At 43.2% G+C, this 27,463-nt stretch overlaps 1 protein-coding gene across 3 annotated transcripts in view; it reads right to left on the bottom strand.

Moving 5' to 3' along the window:
* Positions 1-26,981, bottom strand: part of EXD3 (exonuclease 3'-5' domain containing 3) — a 1,916,540-nt gene extending 1,889,559 nt beyond the window's left edge. For 2 of the 3 annotated variants that reach the window (XM_069241413.1, XM_069241412.1), the window contains exons 1-2: positions 26,860-26,981; positions 18,594-18,659 (exon numbers count right to left, since the gene is read on the bottom strand). The gene's annotated coding sequence lies outside the window, so the exon portion shown is untranslated. The remainder of the gene's footprint in view (positions 1-18,593; positions 18,660-26,859) is intronic. The other variant, XM_069241414.1, reaches the window with a different exon arrangement.
* Between the last annotated feature and the right edge of the window lie 482 nt (positions 26,982-27,463).

Raw genomic sequence — 27,463 nt, 5'->3', positions numbered from 1 at the left:
AAGAAAGAAAGAAAGAAGAAACAAACCCAAAAATTTCCCCCCCCCCCCCAACACATCCGGGAAACAGAAAAAGGATCAAATAAATTACCGCCTAAACCCTAAAATCCCCCCAAAACAAAAAGAAAACAAAAAAGAGGAGGGGAAAAAGAAAAGGAAAAAAAAAAGGAAAAAAAAAAAAAAGAGATAATCTCAAAAGTCAGAACAAGACAAGAGCCGGCTGACTGCGTAACACTGCTTTAGCCAGACACCGAGGAAAACTCTGGAATCAGCTGGACAACACACGCAGACGGACGAGGCGATGCCCGGCAGCAAAACAAACCAGAAACCTACTGGTAACTCGGCACAACAATTATTATTCTCCGAAGCTCTTCATCACAGGCGCCCAACATCTACGATAACAGGACCTCACTCACCACCCTCCCCAACACAATCCACTGCAATGTCTGACAAGGAACAATCCATAACCGTGGAAAAAATACTACAGGAGATCACCGCTGTCAGCCGCCGAATAGAGGGAATGGACGCTTCTCTGTCTTCACTGACCCTGGAAACCAAATCTATGAGATCAGACATTGCAGGTTTTCAAACCAGGGTGACAGGCTTGGAACACCGCATGGGCTCATTAGAAACACAGATGACCACTTATCGAGACAGAGACCAAGACCTCCTTTACCTTAGGAGTAAACTCACAGACCTAGAGGATAGGAGCCGAAGAGATAACATTCGCCTACTAGGAATCCTGGAGCACGAGGAAGGTACAGACATGCAGGCCTTCCTGGGCTCCGTTCTCCCCAAACTAACCTCCCTAGACTTCGACCCACCGCTGGAATTCCAAAGAGCACACAGAGTAGGCCCGAAACGTTCTGATACATCTTTAAGACCCAGACCGATAATCGCTTGTCTATTACGCCACAACCATGCCCGACAGATATTACAAACGGCGTGTAAACAGGGCCCTTTCCGGATAGGCCAACATGACATCCGAATAACGGCTGATTACTCCAAGGACACCAACGAATGAAGAAAAGCCTTCCTAGCTCTAAGATCTCGACTTCGCCAACTGGGGATGAAATTCGGCCTCTTCGACCCGCCAGAATGTGGGTCACCAATAACAGTATATCCAAAGACTTCTATAATCCAGACGAACTGAGCCTTTTCCTTGACTCTTTTCAACATCAGCCTATGGACTCTACCAATCCAGACTGTTCACAAGATACCGGGAGAGAAAACGAAGGGGGAGGACTCTACCCCCGGGCCCAGAGAAAGAAGGCCTGCTCCATCATGACACCGACCTCAATCAAAGGGGCAGGGACGCAGAGAGGCTAGCCAGACTACACGACGACAGGGGTCAGGTTCTCCACGCTGTGGCAACCTACACCCAACTGTCAGAAAGGGACAAATCCAGATCACCTCTAAAACCAACGACTGTCCCCCCCTGAGACACCGATCCCTCGTTGGGCGCATGTGAGATGATTACAAGACATTGAAACTGGAACGACGAGAACTCACGGAAGGAGGAGTACAAGCCCGGGTTTTGTTTGTAGCCATTATTGCTTAACAATCGTCAATAACCCTTCTAACAACATTAGATGACCATTATGTTTACATGTTCTACAAGATAACACAGGGCCTTATTCTATAACACTGTTGCATAGACATCCACTGTATAACACTAAACGCACAAGCCGGATCTTGCAGACCCCACAGGTGATGCAAACACATACATCGGGACCTTGCTCAGTAGGGACAAGTTCGAACACCTAAAAAGAAGTTGCCATTCACCCCCTCCCAGCACTACTACAATATCCAACAACACAACACCACACAATAACAACAAGACTACATGAACAGGCCCGATTCTGCAGACAAGTCATAATGCTGTCCCTTCTCAGCTGAATCTACCACCTTCCACTTCTCCCTTAAACGGCCGTTCCGGGAAAGGAAACGAATGTAATATAATCTACACGCAATAATACACATCTCCACGATCACCAGAGTACTGGCACAACATGATCACCTGCCACAGGGGACGATAAGATATAAAACAACACAACATTACATATTACGGAGATGCACCACTACTTCTTACGGGAACACTATATTTCCATGGAGGCATAACAAACAGGCCGATGTTCATACGTATTCCCCAGAATCCTCCGCATGAGGGGGATGCAACCCCTCCATATACTCTCGATGGCACTTGACCACGTAGATGATGAGCAGTAGACCAACCACTTGTATACATAACCCATGTTCCACCCTTTAATAACAACAACCACCCCGGGGCTGGTCCCACGACATATAAACTAATAGAATGTAATAAGATTACCTGTGTGGAAATAAGTTATATTGCGTTACGTTATGCTATATTATACTATGTTATGTTATACAAATTAACAGGTTGCAGTGACATTATGCTGTTTGACATTATGTTGTTTGACATAGCAATATTATGCTATATAAGTATAGTAATATTTCAACTGTTATTATGTGCAAATGTACTCCAATATCCTGATCTGAACCGGCATTATGTTACTTTACACCCCCCCCCCCCACCCTCTCCTCTCCTCTGGCCCTTTAGGCATCCACCCCTTGATTCCACAAAGCACTTCTCCCCCCCCCCCCCCTTACACCTATACCAACACCTACGGTAACATCTACATTAAAATCATTATCACATTTATATCTATCATTATAATCATGATTACAAATACACACCCTGATCCACACCCACCCCCCTCCTCGACCAATATACCCTCACAACATAGAACCCATTGCGATGACACACATCAAGTACAGTGATCGCTAGCCCCCTTTCACTCGAAAATAGGATAAACATTTAACCTATTATATTAGACACTGGACACTGCGAGATATCAACTGGATCCTTCTCCGTCTATTAATCCAAGCCAGTGTGAACTCCCCCTCTACCACCTTTCCCACTGTGCCCACCCTCACCATATTAAAATTATGTCACCAAATCCCCCCCTTATCTACACATCATACCCTCCCTCATCAACATAGCTACTACCATCTCCCGCGTCCCCCCCCTCCCATAATATGCCCATGGCTTCCCCCCATATCCGTTCCCCTCCTTCGGAGTTCAGCTCAGAACCTGTGCATTCGACCACCTTGGATCAATATTGGCCTCCCCCTGCCCCAACGCCGCCTCCTCGGCAGAGAGGCTGCATCGACGGCATTAGGAGCTCGGATAGGACTCGGACTTGCCGTTTACAGACCGTCCGTAAGGGAGCATAGTACTCCCGGTCCTCCCTATATCCCTCTAACCTCTTCCCCTCCCAATCATCACATCCATCCCACTTTACAGACAAACTCTAGCCTTCTTTCCTCCCATATTATCCCTTTCCCCTCCCTCACCAACCCCACGTTCTCGTTTCTCTCCCCCCCCCCCCCTTTTTCTTGTTGGGGCACCCGACCCTCATCAGCTGCCTCTGTCTCACCCCTCGAACTCCCAAATATTCATATTACAGCGAACACAGCACCACACGACTACCACCCCCAGTATTGCTGAAATTCTTTCCTCTAACTCAGTATGCCAGAGAGAACCCCCCACATAGTGCACCCACTACGAATCCTCTCCTGGAATGTTCATGGCATGACAAACTACATCAAACGGAAAAAGATCTGGTCATATTTTCAATCTAAAAAAGCAGACATAGCCCTGATCCAAGAAACGCATCTTGATAATATAGAGTTCGATAAACTTAGACGTGGCTGGGTAGGAAAGGTCTTCTTCAGCTGCTGTCCAGAAGATCAGGGAATCAAGAAAGGCACACCTCGTAAATGTGGCGTAGCGATACTAATACGTAAATCTCTGCCGACCACGATCATTAAAACATGGAATGACACAGAAGGGAGATATACATTTGTCAAACTGAAAATAGGAAATACCTTCCTATGTGTGGGCTCCATCTATGCACCAACCGGACCAAAGCATTCCTTCTTCCTACAACTCAATCGCGTACTGACTGAAATAGGGACCACGCGCTATATCATCGGGGGGGATTGGAATCTTGCTAGAGATGCCATACTGGACAGGACAGGCCCCATCGATGTGGGCAATAATCCCGATAGGGCTTTACTGACGGACATCACAGCAGATGTAGGCCTAGTCGACTGCTGGAGACTAACACACCCAAAGGACAAGGAATTCACATTCATTTTGTCCATCCATGGCACCCAATCACGCCTGGACTATTTTCTTGCATCACACACCATAATCCCCCAAATACAAGACACTAGCATCTTAGATAGCGGACTCTCAGACCATTCCCCGATTTTACTCTCTATTCAGGTGGGCCTGACCTCTCCTGGTCGTAAACCATGGCGCTTTGCCATACACAGATACCGTTCCCCCCAGGGGAAAGAGCAACTCAAGGCCCACATATCCACATACATGACCGAAAACATAGGCTCTGTGACATCCAAGCGGGTCTTATGGGCAGCGGCTAAGGCCACTCTGAGAGGGAACATGATGAGGGACGCAGCACTGGCCAATAGAGATAGGGAGGCCCGCTACTGCACCCTAGAAGACACGATCCAACGCCTCACCAAACAATACACTACTCAGCCGTCCCCAGCGCTACGCCGCTCCCTCGAACAAGCCCGAATGGCACACAACGATCTTTACACAACACAGGCAGAATATGCACTACAAAGGTTACGCCACCGCCACTATGAACAAGGAGAAAAGGCCGAACGCCTCTTAGCGGCACAGCTCCGACAGAGAGATGCTGCCTCAGCTATCACGGCCATAACGTCTCCTTCCGGAGCAGTACTGACCCGCCCGCAAGACATTTTGAATGAATTTGCTGCATATTATCAACACCTTTACACCCCCGAAACAACGACCGACCAAGCACAGACAGAGGCATTTCTCATTGCGGCAAAATTGCCCTGCCTATCAGAAGCCGGCCGAGCTCTCCTTGAGGGCGATATAAGCAAGGAAGAAATTACACAGGTTATCACAAAATTCCCATACCATAAATCCCCGGGCGAAGATGGATTCCCCGCGGAATTTTACAGATAGTCAGGAGAAGAGACAACCACAGCAGTACACGAGGTACTCATGGAGGCGTGCCAGGAGGGCTCCCTGGGTGCCCTGTCCAACAGGGCCACGATTGTCGTTCTGCCTAAACCTGGAAGGGACCCCCTACTCTGCAGTAGCTATCGCCCCATCTCCCTTTTAAACGGAGACGTTAAATTACTAGCTAGTGTCCTGGCAGCACGTCTACGCAAAGTCATACCGTCCCTAATCCAGAATACCCAGGTGGGATTCGTACCGGGCCGCACTTCCAGAAACCATATGCGCACACTATGCCACACCCTGCTTGAATCATTAAACCTACCAGAAGAAGCCTTGGCACTATCCCTCGATGCGGAGAAGGCATTTGACCGCATCGAATGGCCCTATTTATTCACCACCATGAAACATTTTGGTCTCGGGGATCAATTTATTTCTAAAGTCCGATTATTATGCGATCACCCTACGGCACAAGTTAACTGCGGGGGCTTTCTGTCGGACCCATTCCCCATCGGAAGGGGCACTCGACAGGGCTGCCCCTTGTCTCCGCTCTTATTCCTACTAGTAATGGAACCGCTGGCGGCAACTATAAGGAATTCTCAACAGATAACAGGCATCTCCTTACCAGGGGGTTCCTCCAAAATCTATTTATATGCAGACGATATTCTGTTAACCTTGTCTGACTTAGAAAGATCCTTCCCATCCCTACTCTCTATCATAGAAAGCTTTGCACCCTTGTCAGGGTATCGAGTAAACTGGGACAAGAGTGAATCGTTGCCCCTATCTCGCGTAACAACGAGAGCTGCAATCCATGGCCGCCCATTTAAATGGACCCCAACCCACCTCAAATATCTGGGGACATATATTAACCGAGGCTTAGAACACATGGTCAGGGATAACCTAGACCCTCTTACATCCCGGATGAAACAGGACTTTGCCAAGTGGACCTTACTCGGCCTATCTATGTGGGGCAGAACACAGGCAGTTAGGATGGTCACCCTCCCCCACTTCACATATGTTTTAGGCATGCTCCCCCTACAGATTCCGCTCTCTCTTCTCCGAAGGATTGATACTTTGATAAGGTCCTTTGTCTGGGGTTCTATACAGCCAAGACTAAAACAGGGGACAATATTAGCGCGCAGACCCTATGGAGGACTAGGTCTACCCTCAGTAGAACAATACGCTCTAGCCCTACAACTATCACAACTAGCCTACACACTACCAGGCACCCCAGATCCCCCACAATGGACAATCACGGAGAAACACATAGAGGGACAGCACTCTGAACTAGGCGGGATATATACAGACTACTCTCACTCGTCCAATCCTATCCTCGCGGCCACAAATACAGCGTGGCGCAGAGCCCACCGGCTAAAGGGAGTGCACCCTTCCCTACATGCGCAAGCCCCTTTAGCGGGAAACAAATGTATAAAAATAGGGGGAAATACCCTAAGATGGCCCCAGTGCAACGACGCTGGTATCCACAACATAACCCAAATAATAGATGGCAATGATTTCCGGTCCTTTGAATCCCTACGGGATGAGTTCGGAATCCACAAAAATCAGGAATGGAGGTACATGCAACTCATGCAATGTATGCGCAAGGCCCTAGGACCCCCCGCCGTGGACGATCAAAACCTCACCCATTGTCAATAACCTGCAGAAATGGGGCCGACACAGAGGAGTTATGGCCGGTCTGTACGCAGAGATTACGAACCATCTTTACTCGCAACCTCTCCTAGAGCGACTGCATCTCAGATGGCAAGATCGACTAGCGATAGCCTACACAGAAGAAGAATGGCAAGACATAATCGAAGGGGTCCGCGAGGCCCGCCTGAAATTCTGTCTCTTCAAAATCCTCCAGGACTGGTACTGGACCCCCACAAAACTCTTCAGGGCAGGTCTGATACCACATGCGAGGTGTTGGCGATGCGCAGAGCTCCATTGTGATCTACTTCATATTCTGTGCCACTGTCCGACAATACAGCCCCTATGGGAAGCTGTGTTCCAGACACTTAGGGATTTCATATCAATACCAAACCCGTCACCGATAACACTCCTTATCTTACACGACATGCGCCCATACCCCTCCCTATCACGTCCCCATAAACGACTACTTCACACGGCAATTGCCACAGCGAAAATCTGTATTCTTCGACACTGGAGGTCTGCTGTTGCCCCAACACCAACGGAATGGATGACAGCCATGTTCCAAACAGCTACCCATGAGCGAGTCATTTATAACCTACAGGATCAAGCGGCCCTATTTACAGAAATTTGGAGCCCCTTCCTGACAAGACCATGAGGCAGCTGGCTCATGGTCAGCGGATGGCAGTTGACACCCCATCATCTTCCTTTCTCTCCTTCCCTCGCTTCCCTCCCCGCTCCCCTATCCTTTTCCTCCACTCCGGAGACTCTTCACCCCAGAGAACACCCTTTACACCATGCCATATCGACCCGCTTAAATACGTACTAGAAATTATTTTTCTTGGATTTGCTCGATCAGAGGCTAACTGTCCAACATTAGTAGGCAAGACCGGATTCTTTATACATCTACTCCTGAACCTATACAGATACTCTCCCTTGTCTACCCTCCCCCGGAATGGCCCTCTCCCCCCCCCATAAATGTATCCTCTTGGCCCACCCTACAATACACTTTGATAAATGTATCACATGGCACAACCCTGTAAGATCGTCGGCAAATGACGAGGAACATCTGGAATATCCATTTAATAACCCAGAAACACGGAGCCAAAATATTTGCCTTTCCCCCCAATATTCTACCTAACCTCCCTACTTCCCCGTTCTCCATCACTCTTCTCTCTCTCTCCTGCTCCCCTCTATTACAATTTGACCCCCCAATAACCTTTACCCCCCTTCCGCACACCCTCCCTGATCTTCAAACCATAGTCTATGTCGACGAATCAGTGTACCTATTAGACAACGTACATTCAGATATCATCTGTAAAATTATCAACTGAACCACGGATTACTGAAAAAATGTCAATGCATACTGTGTATCGTCTTATATTTTTCTCTAATAAAAAATTTACAAAAAAAAAAAAAAAAGAAAAACTGTTACATAGACACATACAAAAATGCACACAATGCCTCTCTGCTTTGAAAGTCTTAAATTAAAAATGTTGGTTATTTTACAAAACATTGTAGTTTCTCTCCCTTAGTAACCCTACTAATTAACATTCGGCTCCCTTTCCACTGCCCCCTTAGTCATTCACTTGTGCCCTGCTTGCTGTATAACATATTTTAACTTTATATGACAGTGTGATTGTTGGAAAATCTGGTGTTTGCACCCTCCCCCTCAAATCTTACTGGCCAAGCTACACCCCAGGGTGCATCGTACACTAAGAAAATAGCGCTAAATGCTGGATCATGCTCCCCACATTATTATGCTAAAAGGAATTACACAAATTCGCACAATCCTACTTTTTAGAAAAAGGGTCTGATGAATCAAAGGGTTTTACCCATTCTGTTTCGTGCCACAATTCGTACGAGCCAGCCATTTCACTAATCATCAAAAGATGAAAAATTATTTTTATATTCTCAGATTCTCTAGAGTGCATGAAATAATATCATACCCAAAACACGCTTCTAAACTCTGCACCATTAATCCAAGCACACAAAACTGAAGGCAAAAGAAAACAGGAGGAAACAATATTTTAGTGACATCCCTAATCAAAAAAAAAAAATCGAGCAGAATAATCTGAGACCAATCTTTATTGCTCCTACCTTGTCTGACAAAGTTACATTGTGTTGGCCCCTTCAGAACGAAATACAAATGACTCCTGCACACTCACTTTCTTTTTGTTGAATGACGTTTTAGTCTGTAGTTGTGCGGGTGTTTATCAGTGTTTACACTGATCAGGACTTTTTCCCTTTCTCTGGGTTTCAATCAGTGTTTATTAGTTTAAAGGAAAAACAGGATAGCCTATTTATGGCCCGCTTGACACAATTATCCACTGCCAGAAAGTGGTAGATGTTCTGTTCGCCAGAAGAAAGTGCATTTAAGATAGGCTATGCTGTCACAGAGTGCTGTGTAAGGCAAAATCTAAAGCCTTGAGCAGTTTTTGAAGTGCTCTTTAGGGAACCTAGGTCAGTCTGCCCCAACCTGTTTATATTAATTTCAAAGGTAGATATGCTTGCTCAGTTCGAAGAACGTAGGCCAGACGCATCCGCGGACAACCCCAACTTGCAACCACACACTGGAAGGAGTAAGATTTAATATAGGGAGTGCGCTAAATGCACATGAAAGACACGTGTTTCTGAGCCTCGTGGTTGTCATGGGAGCTGTTGGTGACGGTTCAGTGTGCATGTATTTGGTATTGCTAAGGACGTTGAGAGAGGCAAACAGTTAACAGGTAGTTAAAACCTAGCCTAGATTTATTTTATTTTAGGATGTTGTGAAGTTTGTTAAGGCACTAACCAACATGTCTGGCCATATGTGTTTAAAGGTTTGCTTGTGGTGTGTTTGTACGCAGGTTGGTCAGGTACTGGGTGAGAGGTAGTGTGACTGCTCATTTCATCCTGTTGTGTAAGAATGAGATGGGCCCTTGGATCGCGGCAGTATGTTGAAGTTAGTGTTCTGCTGTGGTGAATCGGGCCAGTGCCTAACGATATGAAAGTCAGTGTGTGTGGTGGGTGAAGGGCGCGTGATTGGCCAGTAAAGTGGTTAGTGTCCTGACGTGGCTGCACAAATCACATTCAGTAGTCATGGGTTCAAAAGTCTGATGGTGTTATTAGTATTTGCTCTTCAAAGCTAGCACATATGTAAGTGCCATATCTGTACTTCAGTAGTCAATAAACTCCAAAGGAACAATAAGTCCTCACATTTTTAAGAACTGAACACAGTAAGGTGTCCAGGGTGGTGTAACGTGCATTGATCCCACTCGCTTTTCCATAATGCGCTGCCATCTTCAAACTTTGCTGAAGTAGCTAAGATCACACACTTCCTTTACATTATGTGCGGGGAAGTTCTGTAATCTGTAACAATCCACAAATTTTCAATCACCCAGCGTTCCACATAAAAATGGAACTCAATTTGCGTAGGTGGTCCTAGCAGCTGTGATAGCAAAGGGCACAAAATTCAATATGGACAATAAGTTTTACTCACTCAAAACCAGCGCATTTTTTCCAGCGTGTGTTCCAGTGGATTTAGACCAAATGATGAGCTGATACCCAGGAAAACTTACCAAACCTAAATAATTAAGAAAACTAGATAACCCGGGAGGGAACTGGTGCAGTGACTTGGATTTCACAAGGTTTTCTTAACCCTAAGCCAGTGACATAACAAAACTTGAGGGGGCTCCTGTAAAGTACAAGAACTCTCCCCCCCCCCCCCCCACACAAAACCCCTCCTCCACCCCCAAAAAAAACCACTCAGGGGACCACCCTTGCCATTACCGGCCACTGCGTAGTCAGTGTACTGTGCTGATCGGGCCACAGGGGGCCATAACCCACACAGCCAGGGCAAATATTACACCACTGCCAGGAGCCCTTGCAAAAACCTCAGACTTTGGCTAACAACTGATATTTTTCACATATTTCTGTGATAGAAAAGCTAGTTGCCCTCCATATTTTCAACAGGTACAGCACCGACCCTGGAATGGCACAGCACCTGGTGCGCATGCACTCAAAACCTTTTTGTAGAGGTTGGCAACTGTTTGCCTACCTAAAGCATAGTTAGTTATGCTGTGGCGAGGCTGCTCCAAACAACAATGATCTACTAGGTAATGCTACTTCTCAATACATGGAAAACCAAAGAATCAACAAAAACAGCAGGACTTTCAGGATGCTGATTTGGAATATCAGTTAAGCAAGAATGGAGCCAGAACTTACATGTTTTCCAACTCATCCTCCCATACCTGTCCTCTGGAGATGGAAAACTTGCACGGTTTGGTTCTTACGTGTATTGGTTCTATGAAGAGGAATGTTTCCTATGCTGTTAATCCTTCATATAAAAACACAAAGATTCTTTTCAATGGACTTGCACAACATGCCCAGGCCAGTTGGACGTTTTTGATAGACAAAGGGCAAAATCTAGTTGAGGGGCCTTGACCCAGAGATCTTGGGTTCAATCACTACTTCTCAGTTTGTCCACATTGTGTGATCCTGGATAATTACTTTTCTTCCATCTGTCTCCTTTTCCAAGACCATCACATTTGAAAGCAGCTTGAAACAATTCAGCTCAGGATGTGCACAGTACAACAATTCCAAATATTGTTTAATTGAAAATAATGTTGCTTCATCTATAACGGCAATAAAGGTCATGTATAGGTGGCACAATGCAACTAACTTACTTCTTGAGTCACTAATACAATTGTCATCAGAGTAGAAGGGGGAGAGAATGTGACACCCATCCAGGATCAGAACTGTACAATCTAGTCAGGAAAACTGGTTTCAGTCCCGGTTTCCAAGGCTGACCTAACAGCATTACCCTAGACAAATAATTTTCTTCCATGTGCCTCTTTTTCCATGACCATCACAGATGAGAAACTTAAAATAATTCAGTTAAGGGCACACACTGTACACAAATCTCTTATGTGTGGTGTAAAAGACCATATTGTTGCTCTAGCGCTAAAAATAAATCTTATGTAGGAGAAACAAGACAGCAAACTTGTCTGTTCAGTCATTCATAAAAATGTCACAGCAGCAAACTTGCAGTTCATTAAAGGTCACTCAGTGCACGGATATACTCTAGGGTGCTGAAGTGAAACAACTGAAAACAAACTTTTTATGTAAAAGTTTTTAACTTAGCTATAAGAAAAAGGGCAGTCAGTGACACCTGCAGTAGGGTAGCAGGTCAAAGATGAGCCAAGAGCTGTTCTTCTCAGCCCCCACAACATTGCTTTTCCAGATAGGATGAAACAACGATGGGGCCGCTCAGAATTATGGCACCCAGCCATCAAAACCTTATTACCACTGTCCTATTTTGGTAGCAAAGCTCGAGGATGTTTTGTTTTTGGGTGCGTGGTTCGCAGTGTCAAGGGCTATCCCACTGTCCACAGCTAGTCAGCTGCAAGCGTGGCTTAGCAGTGTGGTCATCGCTTCATAGCGAAGGCTGCGGTTATAATGACTCGCCACGTGAAACATGCTGCATTTGGAAAAAGGCTTGCCAATAGGACAGTGCAAGGTCTCTTCAAGGAGTGAGGCCAGAGGAAATCCCCCCCCCGCCCCCCCCCCCCAGCCTCCAAAACCCTGTCTAAGGCTAGTGACACGCCCTATGAAAAAGTGACAGTCAGTGACACCTGCAGTAGGGTAGCAGGTCAAAGATGAGCCAAGAGCTGTTCTTCTCAGCCCCCACAACATTGCTTTTCCAGATAGGATGAAACAACGATGGGGCCGCTCAGAATTATGGCACCCAGCCATCAAAACCTTATTACCACTGTCCTATTTTGGTAGCAAAGCTCGAGGATGTTTTGTTTTTGGGTGCGTGGTTCGCAGTGTAAAGGCCTATCCCACTGTCCACAGCTAGTCAGCTGCAAGCGTGGCTTAGCAGGGTGGTCATTGCTTCATAGCGAAGGCTGCGGTTATAATGAATCGCCACGTGAAACATGCTGCATTTGGAAAAAGGCTTGCCAATAGGACAGTGCAAGGTCTCTTCAAAGAGTGAGGCCAGAGGAAATCCCCAGCCTCCAAAACCCTGTCTAAGGCTAGTGACACGCCCTATGAAGCAGGGGCTATTTCACAATATTTGCTGTAAGATACCTTTATTCCTAGGGGAGATGCCTAGCCCCAGAGGTAATATTCAGGAACCAAAACATGCTGATGTAAAAGAGAAATAGGGTCCATGCCTCTGCCCTCCCGTTTAAAATCATGTGGCAGGGAGACATCAGTAAAAAAAAAAAAAAAAGTTAGCTCACCCAGGCACAATTATAATATAGGTCTGACAGTTTAAAAAAAGGCAGAATATAAATGATGATATAAGAGACATAGCCACAGCCAAACAAGGGAACCCATAACGAGGAAACTTCCAACCAGTGAACGTTAGTACTCTCAAATGCTTCCCAGTGAAGGATATGGAACCCAGTTATGAAGCCTACCACATCAAGGTCAGCATTCATCCTACAAGAGTTCATTAATGTATGTTAATGCCAGAAAAGGTCTGGCTGTTTCTTTAAGTTTTTTTTTTTACTTCTCATATGTTTATGGAAATAGCACAACAGTCTAACTCCTCTCAGTCCTTCTTTAATGTGTTAGGTATTTGTGTTGTACCTGTTCTGTATGTGTGCAAGAATCATGTTCTCTTCCTTCTGCTGCCGCCGTCTGTTCTTGATTTACTACTTGCATTATGGAAGGTTTCACTTCTATTATACATGTTGAACGTTTCTTGTGTTTAAGCTTGGTATAAACCTTTCTACTACACGTAAGAAAAAATGAATCACCTTGCCAATGTTCGTTTTGATACACAATGTGAGTGAAAGAATGAACCCTCACACAATTTGTGTGCAAAGTTTACTTTTGTATTTGCACATGAAAGAAACATTTTTTTTGATGGAATAGTCTTTGCAAAATTTTAAAACATTGCTAACAAGTGGTCAATTCTGGCATTTTAGCCAACAGCACATTGAATGCTGGTGTTTTGAGTCCATTGTGAAACTGTCACAATCAAAACTACAAGCCCCACAATGCAACATTCTAAAGGTTCCCAAAAGTAAAAATAAGATACATGATGCCACCGTATGTACTAGTACCAAAGTGCAGAGTTGTAAAATGCAAAATAAAATTTACTTCTGGATTTTCTGCATTTTGTCTTGTAGACAATCAAAAGTTAAACAGCCCCATGGGTGAAAGGGCAGAGAAAGCAACTCAGATGCAAATGCCACCACCTCACTTCTAATGGGCTAACATTAACACGCCATAGAAAACCTGCAAAAGATGCCATTTGCCACAAGAATGTGAAAAGCAGCAGTTAAACGTGTCTGGAGAAGGCAGAAAGGAAAAATAATGTCCTGTTGCAGCTACTCACAAACACATCCTCGGACTACGACTGGGGCCGATTTCGATTTTGATGGGGTGATAATACTGTGAAGCACCCTGCACAAAAGAAGTGCAGCACGAACTGTAGGTGCTGTCTCGCGAGGGCCGCCAGTGGATAGACTTCTTCTGCAGGGGAGCCACAAATTTCCTACCACCCAGCTTTAGCACATGTCTCCAGATAACAAGGGTAAGTAACAGGTGTGGGTGGGTCAAGAGAATGAGACACAAAAGGCCCTAAATCGCTACATGGAGAGATCAGCAATAGGGGGTAGATACAATATTTTGTGCTGGCTTGGCTGGCACCCACGGAAACCTACCAACTAGAGACATTTTTTAAAACTAGACACCGGGGGATTCCAGCTTGTTGTGCCTTGTATGGATCCCAGGACATTTTCTTAACCACAATGCCTGGCACACCTCAAACTTTGCCTAAAGTCATGCATTTTCCTTACATTTCTGTGATGGAAAATTCCAGAATCAGCAGAAATGCATAAAATTCCTACCACTCAGCGTTAACCCACTTGCCCCAATAAAAATGCTATCCCAATTGTGTAAATGGGCAAAGTGGCCACAACAGGAACAGTTCTAAAAAAAAAAAAAAAAAAAAAAAAAAAAGAAGGTCAATGGAATTCCTTGCAAGTGAACATTTATCGGGCGACTTGAGGGAAAACGATAGTAAAACATTTGTTAATACCAACTGGATTTCACTGCATTTGTGACTTCCATATGTAAGCCAGTGTGCAAGAAAGAGGACATTTTGCAAACTGCCCTCTGGATTACTTGCTAATATGAGTACCAACAAATTTAGAGCTGTACAAATACCACTGCTCCCAAACTCAGTATATTGTATACATTTCATAAATAGATTTGTTCCCTGTGTATCCATTTTTCACTCTTTATAATTTACCATATTCATTGCTCTATACTCGTACACAATGAAATATCATGGTAAGGTGCAGCTCAGTTGTTGGCTCTGGCCACCTTTGCTTCTTGGAGAACCTACAAACCTTATATATCGCTGTAACCAGAAGGGCCTAGCAGACGTAACGTTATATTGCTATTGTAAATCGCAGACCTGAAAATTCATGTGTCACACATTTTGGCTCTGTTCATAAGGTCTCCAGGTGAGGAGTCAAAAATCACATGGTGGCAGGCAAGAGGAACTGGAAATCGCTGAAAAGTGTGAATTTCCAGCTCCTCTTTGGCAGCTGCAAGCAGCCGAAGTCCACATTACGTGGGGTTAAAACACCCAGGACATCAGCTGCAGCCCTAGCAATCTTTGTTTTTTTGATTTATGAGAGGGGGGAGGCAGAAATGCCTCAAACGTTAGCTCCCAACATAAATCCACCCCTAGAAGGCCACACCCAGTTTCACACAACAAGTTTTATGTTCATGTTGGCAGGTCTGAAATCTGCCATTGTGACAAGACGTTTGAGATGAAAACGTTGTCACAAATGGCTTGGCTACTCATTTTAAATATTTTTTAATATTCTGTATTTTGTGGTGTTAAAAGTTTTAAAAATAAATTGAGTTCAATCCATTGTTGGCTTGCCAGACAGAAGGAGAACAAATTTACATTTTATTTAACAAACATTTACAGCATGACAAACTTGCACAACTCTTGTAGACTTGCTTGCAATTCGCAGTGACCTTTTCCCCCTCACAATGAAAATATTTGCTTTCAAAATACAGCTCGTCAAATAGCTAGTCGTGCCTTTATTAGGTTGAGTATAGCAGCGCGCAAGTGCTGCTCTTCTTGACATGATGTAATCTATTATGTAGGTTTAACCACATCCATCACTTTAATTGGTTCCTGGGCCTTTTAAAAAATCCCTTGATGCCGTTGGTAAATGCTTTACGTTTGTCCCACCTTGAGGCTGGTTTGTTACTGCCTTGGAGACTGACCCTATTATATGGATTATTTCATGATCGGTCGCATAACCTAATGTATTGTACTGTATTGTACTAGTATTTATATAGCGCTTACTACCCCTGACGAGGCATCGAAGCGCTTTTCGGCAAGTAGCACGCTACTCCACAACCCAAAAGGAATTAGTGGTGGATTAGTATAGGGAAATAGTACAATTTTAGTATTATTATGAGTTAATTTGAGAGGCAGATTTGTGGGTTTATTAGTTGGATTGACTGTAGTAATGGAGGGGTGGAGGAGGGAAGAATCTAGAAGTTTTAGTTGGGAGTTTATAGTAATAGGATTTAGGCTTGGGATGAGTAAAGGGGGATGGAGGAGGGAAGAGTCTTTGGAAAGGTTTAGGGAGATCATAGCAGCAGGAGGGGTTTTGGATGAGTTAAAGGTGAGAAATGAGGGAGAATTTAGTAGGGTTGTTTGGGAGATCATGGTAGTAAACTGAGGTTTGGGCGAGTTAGATGTGGAAGAGGAGGGAAGAGTTTAGAAAGGTTATTTAGGAGGAGATGAAAGTAGTAGAATGGATTTGGGATGAGTCGGAGTGGGAATGGAGGATAGATTGATAGAGACATGACATATGGTGATGGGTAGACAAAGTAAAGCTTACAAGAGTAAAAATATTACATTTTTTATTTATAATATTTTATATATCTATATACACATTTTTGATCATTATTTTTATTTAATTTATATATATATATATATATATATATATATATGTTTTAGATTTAATTATAATTTGAATTTTATTTATAGATTTTACTTTTTTTTTTTTTCTTCAGTGCATTAGGACTAGAGTAATATATAGATATGCAAGTACATAGTAAGGGGATATATGTCCAAGGAATATAATAATGGGTATAATATGAGAAGAAAATTAGTATTGTATAAACACAGACTTTCAAGATTTGTGATGTTTGAAGTTAATTAATAAGTGTACTTTTCTCAAATTTATTGTTACTCAATTTTTGAATAGCCAAATACCTATGATAATAAACATTTGATCAGTGCGATATAAAATTAGAGCAGAGATTCATAAGAATCTAATATAACAACTTATCTAGGAGCTATGCAATGACCTATGAACATGTTAAACACAGAATAACACATATATATATATATATATATATATATATATATATACACACACACACACACAAATATGTACATACATATACATATTTAAACCATGCGTACATATACATTAGTTAAACAGGTTTAAAAAGTATGTGTGTAGTTTATTGTTATGACATAGTAGCGATACATATTTTCTAGGGAACTGTATAGATCTAGAATATACACATAATCAGATAAAAAATATTCAATCAACACAGGCATATGCAGTCCAAAGCGGTTTGAATATGGTGGTTATGAAGGAAAGAGCAACCTCTTGAGTAGTCTGAAGACAAGATAGTTATCTACGGATCTTATAGTTGGGGGTAATGAATTCCATTGTTTGGCTCTTTGAACAGAGAAGGATTACCACCTATAGTCTTTTTCTTGTATGGTGGTGTTTTAAAGCGGGGTGCTAATCTTGATTGGAGGTTTCTTTGTTGAAGGTATCTGGTTATTTTGTTTCTGGTAAAAAGCGATCCTGTTCCATGTATAGCTTTGTGGGTGATACAAAGCAGCTTGAAGGTGCATCTTCTGGCAACAGGTAACCAGTGTAGTGCTCTCAAGACAGGGGAGAAGTGGGCCTGCTAGCTGCGGAGTTCTGAATAAGTTGTAATTTTTTCATAATAGATGTAGTGCACTATTTTTAGATCAAGCAAAGCAATGCGCAAGAGCTGCTTTCAACATGTTGTAATCTATTCTGTGGACTTTAACCACGCCCATCACTTTCATTTGTTTGTGGGCTTGCCCTTCAAAATTCCCTTGATTTCATTTGTCAAAGGCATGCGTAAGTTATGCCTTTTCCAGTGTTCAGCAGTCCTCAAGAGCATCTGTCAACTACTGTTAACATACGAAGCATCCACGTTTTAAGCATGGTTTCTGGGCTACTTTTTAATTGTTTTAATAAGTGACCAGTCCGGTGCCTGTTAGGAGATGAACCACTGGTGGTTCAAAATTGCTAAGCACGGTTAAGTAAGATCATAGGAAGAGCCCCTTCACCAGTTCCCATGGTAGGCTTTCGCACCATGGCATTACGCTGCCTTGTCAGCATCCCTGGCACTGCAGTCGTCCTGTTGCTGTTGCTCATGCCTTTCTGGCCATTTCAAGGTGTCTACTACAGCATTAGAGGTTTGACAAGCACATAAATGGCTTTTTAATGGCCACAGCAAGTCTTAAGGCAGTTAACATACCAACACACGGCAGCCCAAGTAATGTGCCTTGAGAGGTGTTTGATAAGGCACGTGGATCTACTTCATGGGTCCCGCGCAGGGCTGCCTCCTCTGAATGGTACCTGCCACTTTTAAAAAATCAGCTAAAATTAGTTGTGGACGCCGTGTTAAATAAAACTGTAGGAAAAGCTTTCAGGCAGTCCAAATTCTCCTGCCCACCATGCCCCTCTCATTAATATGATGGATGCCGGCTTTGGCAGTGGCAGGAGGTGGACATATTCTTAATAGTCACAAGTGGCACCTTACCACTGTTATTAATACTTGGGAACAGAGTGCGTGCAGTTCTTACCTGTGCGGTGGAACCCTGTTCTAGAGGCCTGTCTTCAAGACTCAAGTCAAACGCCACAGCTCAGAACTGGAAGACAAGAAAGAAAAAGGTTGCACCCTGTGGCACAATGGTAGTACAGTGCGTGACCACCTCCTCCATAAATTCACTCACTACCACTCTCCAACAATGCCTCTCATCTCTCCATAGTCCCTCTTTGATACACATTTCATTGTTTAAAGTCATAGTTCACTACACACTCAGTTTTGTGATGTACATGGTAGATGTTATTTGCAGCAGGCACATTACCCCTATGCGCTATTTTAGGAGTCAAAACTGCCACGACTAAATTCCGATCTCTTACCAGCAGTAACAATCACCAGAGTTATCTTGACATATTTATTGTTACCTAAAACTGCTATATGCTCAAGGAAGTTGATGTGCTTTTAAACTAAGTTATTTGTCAACACAGCACACCCCACCATTTCAGCGCCAGGTGCAGCTGCCCTGCTCGCACCGCCCTGATCCCTCGTGTGAACGTTGTTAGATAAGTGCAAGATGAATCCTGCCTGGGGACACACAAGATGTTTAGGCATAAGAAGCCAGTATTGTTGCACTATAGCATTGCTCTTTGGGATGATGTAGGCAGCCAAGGTGCACGTTAGCAGTGATCTGTGCAGCCATGTAGGTAACCAATGTGCAATGTAACAGTGCTGGTGTCCATGCCAATAGCCAATGCTACCTTTGCAAAGGCCGGCAGACTGTAGTAGTGCTCTGTAGGGCCACACAGGTAGCCAGAGTGCAACATGGTGCTCTGTAACTCCACGAAGATAACCAAATGTGTGGTGTAGCAGTGCTGTGTCTCCATGCAGGTATCCAATGTGCAGTGTAGCAGTAGCATCTGTGGCCAGAGAGGTGGCAAATATGCAACGTACCTGTGCTGCGAGCATCCAGGCACGTAGCCAATCTGCAATATAGCAGTGCTTTGGGTGGGCATGCAGCAAGCCAATGTGCAATGTAGCATTGCTCTGTATGTTTTTCTACACAGGTAACCAATGAACAGTTGAGATGCTAAATGGCAAAATTGTCTTTTTTTTTGCATATAGAGGAAGAAGGTAAATAGAAGTGCTTTGGTTATATTCAGACCTACTAGAATTCTGTGGCAGGTAAGGCCCAAATTATGAGGCAGGGGTGACCAATTCATGTGGCAAGAGAAGTCCAATTATGCATTTACAACACCAATAGCTGTAACTCTCGCAAATGCAAGACCTACTGCATTAGAAATACTTGTTCTCTTTTGCCTTGCGGACGTATGTTGTTTCTTCCTCTTCCTTGTTTTCAGGCATCTTGCTGTTTCTTTGCGATGTCTGCAGGGTCTTTTTTCTGTAGTTTTATGCAGTGCAAACTCAACACAGAGGCAGAGGAGCGTTTTATTTATTTATTTATTTTGCAGTTTTATGTCACATGTGCAGAGCCCTTCCCCATCACCATCTGGACTCCTGTGTATAATATCACAGCCAGTCTGTAGGAGTGAGGCAAAAATGCTCCCAAGATGGCAGCCTTGTTGTGTACTCTCCCCTGCAGCGACAGGCCTGGGAGGGTTGCTGTGGCACTTGGCATACATCCACTACACTCCAAACCAAAACATATAGGTAAAAGACTGTCATTTACAACGTAATAGTTCTAACTCTCAAAAATGTGAGACCTATTGGATTGCAAATGCTTGTCTCAACAAGAAGCAGTGCAGAAAATCTAGTAGTTGTATTCCAATGCCCTATGATCTCGAGGGAGGAGATATTCCTTCGCTTCTGTTGGTGCGAATTAAACAACACAGGTGTTAGGTTCTGTCTCTTCGGTGGCTCCCTTTAACTCCCACTAATCACAAACATGGTAAAGATGTGCACAGTTTTAAAACGAATGAGCTCTTGCTTCGCTGTGCTTGAGAAGTTTCTACGTGCGGAACCCATGCACTGTGCACGCAGTTGGTTCTGTGACTGCACTATGCTCACACAACACGTTTTTTTTAAAACCTGCATTGGAACATGACGTGCAGGCCAGTGAGCATCTGCTTGTGCTGGCTAATGGCCAATAAATAATTACATTGACCAACAGAATATAAAAGTGACTCATAATTTGCACATATTGACCGATCTGTTAACGAGTCTGACCTGCAGTTCCTGCACAGCTCCCTGGCACTTCCTGCACGATAGTGATTTATGTGCTAATAATTGAAGCTGTACTTGCGTCCTTTTTTGTGGTTAGACACCCAATTGTCGCCAGACCTGGAGTGACAGGATATTTGCTCTAAGTTTAACAGCCTTTTATGCAGTAACATGCAAACAGTCCATCTGTAGCAGAGGCTGAGGGGCAACTGCCTCAGAGAGGAACGTGATCATACAGATTTCCACAGTGCAACGTGCTGTTCTATTTGGAATTTCACGTGCAACTACAATTGCCTAATCCTTCTTGGATAACAAAGGCCCAGATAAATTTTGGCCTGACAAAAACAAACACTAATGTCCATAAAAACATCCACTGTGCACAAAGTGTTTGATATTAAATTGTTCATGACAATATATATCTAAATAAATCATTACTGGGCCCTATTGATGTTCATGAATTTGCGATACAGTGTGTCCCATCTGGTAACGCTATTTGGAATATTAGTTCCTTTACAGTTGTTTTAATGAAATTGCGCAATACATTTAGTTCAGTCTTAACGTCCTAGATAGGTTTCCACAAAAGTAATAAGATCATTGGTGTAAAAAGTGACCAACAAATTCACTCCTTATAACTTGCTGATCCCTTTTTTTAAGATTTGTGCAAGCAGCTCACTACCAAACGCAGAACAGAGCATGGATAACAGACAATCCTTGGATGCTCGAGTGAATCCAGCACCTTTAAATTCAGTTTACAAAGTAGCACAAAGTAATGTTGTATGTAGTAGTTTCACGAGCTCTGTGACTTGCAGACCAGAACTTACATAATTCAGCAAATTAAACAGATACAGGCAGGACAAGTCAGATGTCTTTTCAGACTCTAAAGACAACCCATCACATCAATATTCTCAGGCATTTGCAAAATCAAAAATCACATAAAAGCTGCCGAAAATTAAATAACCACATGGTGACAAGGCTAGCTTGGTCCAGATGCACCACTCTGCTTATGAGGAGCCAGCCTCCTTGATAATGTCTGTGAAGCATTTTGCTGTTAATGTTGATTAATGAAAGCTGTCTAGCCTTTCGTAGAAACACAATTGGGTAGTTTCACTACTATCATAGCAGATGATAATCTACAATGGCCTTGGTATAGACCTATTTATTTGCTTTGGGTGTATTTCGTAAAGCGGGTATACCATGAATGGGCACCTTCCGAGCAACTGCAGTGGAGAAAAAGGGAGGGACATTATAGTTGAACACTCAAAAGAATATAGGAGACTTCACAGCCGAACTGCAGAGCTTATCCTACAGAGAAATAGACAAGGGATCTTAAAAGTCTTGGAATTCGTAAAACAATAGCGCATTAGTGCCCAAGCTAGGGTGACAATATCAGTTTTGGGTGTGTGCCATGGTGCAGCTTGGCCACCTTCAGTGGGCCCACATGCACTCCTGACCGGCCACATCTGAGCTCATGAATCCTCTGCTCCATGCTCACCATCGCCAGATCTCCATTTCTCTGCAACACCTGGACCTCTCCACTTCTGTAACTGCACCAATGGCTACTATGACATGTTTCCTGGTTTTATGAGCCCTATAGACCGCTCTGGCTAAGGCACAAGGCAGACTAGTTTGGGAGCTCAAAACAGCACAGCCATTCCACGGGTCCCTGGCATCACCCCCAAGAATAAAAATTCACAGTTGACGCTGCATAATTCATGTCACTTACTGAGCCTGGCAAAACCACTGTTCATTGTTCTTTGCTGGCTATGTTGGGACTGGTTGGTGCTGGCGTGGTTCCTTCATGGTCCGCTCCAGCACTGCCATTCCCAAAAAGTGGGCTTTCACTTTAAATTATTTTCTCTGTTTTGGCAGGTGCAAAATTCATGTCCCACACTATTGCTTTCACAGCTCAAAACTGCTTCCTCGCTCTACTCCGGGCCTGGATTAAATTATGGTTGAAGGAAATCCTGTTGGTATCCAAGCAAAATGTCCTGCATTCGCCCAGCAACAATTAGTATCGTGTTCACCCTGGGAACTATAGGTTTGTTATGAGGCTTCAGTTTGAGACCCAAGGATCAGTAGGATCTTTGAAGAATACTATTAGTACTACAAACTGATATTACACTATACAATAGACCCTGGTATTATCAAGCTACGTTGACTGAACAGAAAATGATATAAAAGAGAGACACTAATGCAAAGAAAATAGATGTATGAGGAAAGAAAAACTACACAGTCTGGGAAAAAAATGTAAACAATGTTTTACACTTTAACCTATGGCTTGAAAGTCAGCCCCTTAGCACAGCACTTCCCCTTTAATACTCTTTATATCTTTGTATTCTTTTTATGCTACTGTGCTCGTTCAGTTTTTTTGTTACATTTCGTTGAGTTCTGGATATGTTTAAATTTTCAGCGCCTTGAATAAAAGCACTCTATAAAATAAATAATTAAATTATCTTCCGTTCGATCAGATTTATACATGACGGACAGAAGTGACTCCCCATTCATGTTCGAATTTTGCATTGCTGGTTCAACCATGAAACAGGGCTTGCATTTGTTGGTGTGCAGAAGCTTTACAGAAACACTGCCTCTTAGCTGCATCACATCACCCTGTGTCGATTTTCTGCTTTTACTGAATCAGCTCAAACGTTTACATATTGTCTTCTCCATTATTAAAGCAGACGAACGACCAAAATAAGAAGGAAAACATTTTTCAAGATACAGAAGTGGACACTGTAAATAATAAGCAAGCTTAACGGCAGTACAATAGGGAGCAAACAGAAATAAGTCCAGGAAATTAAGTTGAGGCACTTATTTGAAGACTATTTGTGGGTTGAGATGTGGTTTGAATAAAAAGGTTTTTCAGCTCTTAAATTTACAGAGGAGTTCACTTATCTTTTGATACTATCTGGGTACTTTTTGATTTGCAAAATCAGATGCAATGTTTTTTATGACTGTTCTCAGAATAATTATGTGCACCAGTCATTCCGGCCACATGCATCCCAAAAACAGATACATTTTCAAAGTGAGCTGCTAAGAAGAGTTGATGATGGTACTCTAGTGGAGGTTGAATCCTCCTACCACCTTGAATTCGGAAACACCAGAGTGCTTATAACTTCACCAATTATTCTCACTGGTCACTTTGGTTTCATTTACTGAGAAAGTCCACACAGAACAGTTACAGCTCCAATCCCTCCTGCTAAACAATCACACGCTGAAGGAACGGTAGCCTACGGTGATTTGTGATGGTCAGAATCTAATGTAAACCTAATCAAAAAAGTTGATAGATACCCAAAGGGGATGCTCTGGCAGATTTTCAGAATAAAGAAAGATTTCAGAATCAAAAAGGTAAACATCCTTGGTGGCAATCCTGAAAACCTGTTGAAGGACTCTTACCATGAAGGCAAGACTGCTGGTTTCTGGCGGCAGCACCACTCCGTAGGTGACTGAATCAGCCCCATCATCTGGTAGCTGTCGGCCTAACCCTTTCAGCAAGCAAGAAGCACCTCACCCAAACCTAAAAAGTAAAAGTGATTTGTGGCAGACTGACACATGACACTATGACTCATCAGAGAAGTTGTGGATGGCAGATCCTACCTCTTATTCTAGTTAGCACAGGCCTCGCACACACACATAGGCAGACAAAAGACACAGGACAGTTTTAAATGCATTTATTTAAAAAAGACTGCAATCTATGATAAAATATATGCGCTGTGAATATCAGGAAGATGAAACATAGCACAGTTAGTCAACATGAGACTAATAGCAGTGATAGCCCTTCCCCGTCTGTACTAGTCCATGGAAGAACCAGCTTTCCATTTTTACAGATAAATACGGACAGAAAACAGTGTTTTTCCTGTCTGTATTTATTTTTAAAAGCAGAAAAATCGTGAAAATTGTGCTTCTTTTAAGAGACTCTCGATGCTTTTATGAACTCAATTCCAACATCGTGGCAAATAGACAGCATTAAATACAGGCATATGTTAACATATGTCAAAACGGGGAGCACCCTGTCTTCCATTCCAGCATTTGTGACCCCAAGGCATCATGGTAAATGCAGTCATTAGCACGAATTTGAATAAAGTTTTGAAAGTTTTTCACCATAAGTTGGTGCGGCAAGTGCCGTATCTTCAGACATGTGTTTCTGGCTATTTCAAGCAACCCCGTCTGCCACACTTTGCTCTCCGCTGATGAAGGCCGAAAGCCAGAAACACGTGTCCGGAGATACGGCATTTGCCACACTAAATTATGGTGAAAAACTTTCTACAACGTTACAGCACTTGCTGCACCCATTTATGGTGAAAGACTTTTTGAAATATTATTCAAATTCATCCTAATTACTGCATTTATCATGATGCTTTGGGGCTATTCGAGCTGAAATGTAAGACAGGGTGCTCCCTTTTTGGATTATATGTTAACATATATTTGTACTATAATGCTAACCTGTATCTGTGGATTTATTGCTGTTATATGTGGCTGCTTAATTTTTTAAAACACGACAGGCATCCTTGTATGAGTGCACGTCTCAGAGTTAAATAAATCCTGAAATATACCATTTTACGGCTATTTATTTTCAAACCACAAAATGAATACGGATAATTAACCAGTAGGACAGGACGGCCAAAAAATAAATATGGATAGAGACAGAAATGTTTAAAAAATTATATACATACATACATATATACACACACACCATAACAGCGGTAGCCATAGTGATAACCATACCCTGGGGGAACCCAGAAAGTTTTTTTTTTTTTTTTTATAATCATTGATGAGTATTTTCTGAGATAGTATGAGCACACACACGCTCTCCAAATGTATCACACTCACTGCTGCAGCTCCTTCTAGCGTGCCACGGGGTGGTCCGGGGCGCTATAATGTCTGACTAATGCATTTTAGTGCAGTGATGCTGACATCAGCACTAAAATGCGTAAATCTAACCCATGATCCGTGGTACTTGGGAGGGCAACACCTATATGTGTACAATCAAAGAACGCAGACTACTGGCTCGTGCCACTTGAACTGAAAGTGCAAAGCTAATGCCTGGAACTTCTTAAAACCTCAAAACCAATGCTCTTCTTCCAAGATACCACTATTGCGCTTATCCCAACTTCCGTATCTTTATCCATCTGCCTAACTGCATGTGTGACTTTATCTTAAATTCTTACTTGAGAAATATAATTTTCAATCAAAATTATCAATGTCAATAGTGATATGCTGCCACCTGTTTTGTTTTACAATTTTACCGCCAACCGTGTCCTTCTACGCAACATTCGGAATATCTCCATTTTGTCTCGTTTATAGACGAACTGAATTATTCAAACCTGTTGCGTTCAAAAGTAGATTCCCACGGCCACAAATCGTTTCACAGATTAGCACAAATTAATGCATTTCTAAGAAGGAATAAATACACTAAGTACTTCAGTGGACAACAATAACTTAGACATACTGGTCAACAGTGCCATCTGCTGAGAACATTGTAAACTGCTACTACAAATGGATTTGGAGTAGGCTCTTGCACTACAGTAGTAGCCATTCTAAAGCAGAAGCCGCCTGCAACAGAAGAAATGGACAGTGGAAAACATAACGTAACGTTCAAAGTTTTAACCACCCCCACCAAATAAAGCTCAGGTTATTTACGGGTAATCTTCGTTACCCTTAGTCCACCTGGTTTTCGTCATGGTAGTAACGAATAAGGATCCCGTTTTGTAATAGCTGGGCGGACGGACGTAGGGCTAAGGAGCGCTGAAGACTGGACCACTTAGCGTGTAGTACTGAGGAAATCGTGCCTTCAAGTGCCAATCTCTCCAACCCAGTCACCGTGTAATTTTCCAGGTCAGTTTAAACGTTTCTGACTCGGAACCGGAGTTTTCAAAACGGATTAATAATATTTTTGCCAGCACTTTGTTAGGTCGCAGCCCACTCTGCCTGACGTGATTTCTATCACTGCATGATGTCTGGCAAGCAGGGGGAAAAAGGAGAATGTACATATTATAAGGGGCAGGGTGTCACTACGTGGTGCACATCAACCTTCACTTTACAGCGCTGTGTGGAACATCTTCAAGGGAACCAATCCAGAAACTCCCCGGAACCCTCCATGCCTTGTTGCTCCTTACCCCCACCTTACTCACCTGTCAGAACCGGAAACCAGCAGGCAGTTAGCGGACACAGATACGCCACTTCCTATTCTGACAGGATCCTTCCACTGCGCTTAGCGTTCTGAGCACGCGGAAGTTAGACTACTTTACTGAACCTGTGGGCCATTATGGACACAAACGAAGGACAAGGCTCGCTTGACCAAACCGTCAATAACATCCCTAAAATAGATTCCCCATTTTCAGATTATTCCTTTACGATAAAAAAAAAACCTTTAAGGTCGGCATTCTTGGAATCAAATACTATCCGGTATTATTAAGATAGCAAACAGTAGGAGACGCTATATTAAAAACGTGTACGTTAGTTAAAAAAATTACATTACTTAATAGTTTACTTTATTACAAATATGTACTAGCACAACTGGAAAAAAACCTTTTCCAAGATGGCCGTCACATCTTACTGTAATCAGCTGCGCTGTATAGTTTCTAAAGTGTGTTGCGCAACATAATTGAGACCCTTCCTGGACACCATGGAAACAGAAAATACAACATACACTTCCCGGTTGGCTGAGGGGGAGGAGGGCGCATGGGTGTTATGATTAGCGTTGTATCAGCGGTTAGCCTTTGTTTTTATAGTAAA

Source organism: Pleurodeles waltl, chromosome 6, assembly GCF_031143425.1.
Source record: "Pleurodeles waltl isolate 20211129_DDA chromosome 6, aPleWal1.hap1.20221129, whole genome shotgun sequence".
Classification (NCBI taxonomy): domain Eukaryota; kingdom Metazoa; phylum Chordata; class Amphibia; order Caudata; family Salamandridae; genus Pleurodeles; species Pleurodeles waltl.
Note: the sequence above shows the minus strand (reverse complement) of the source record. Positions and strands in the feature narration are given on the sequence as shown.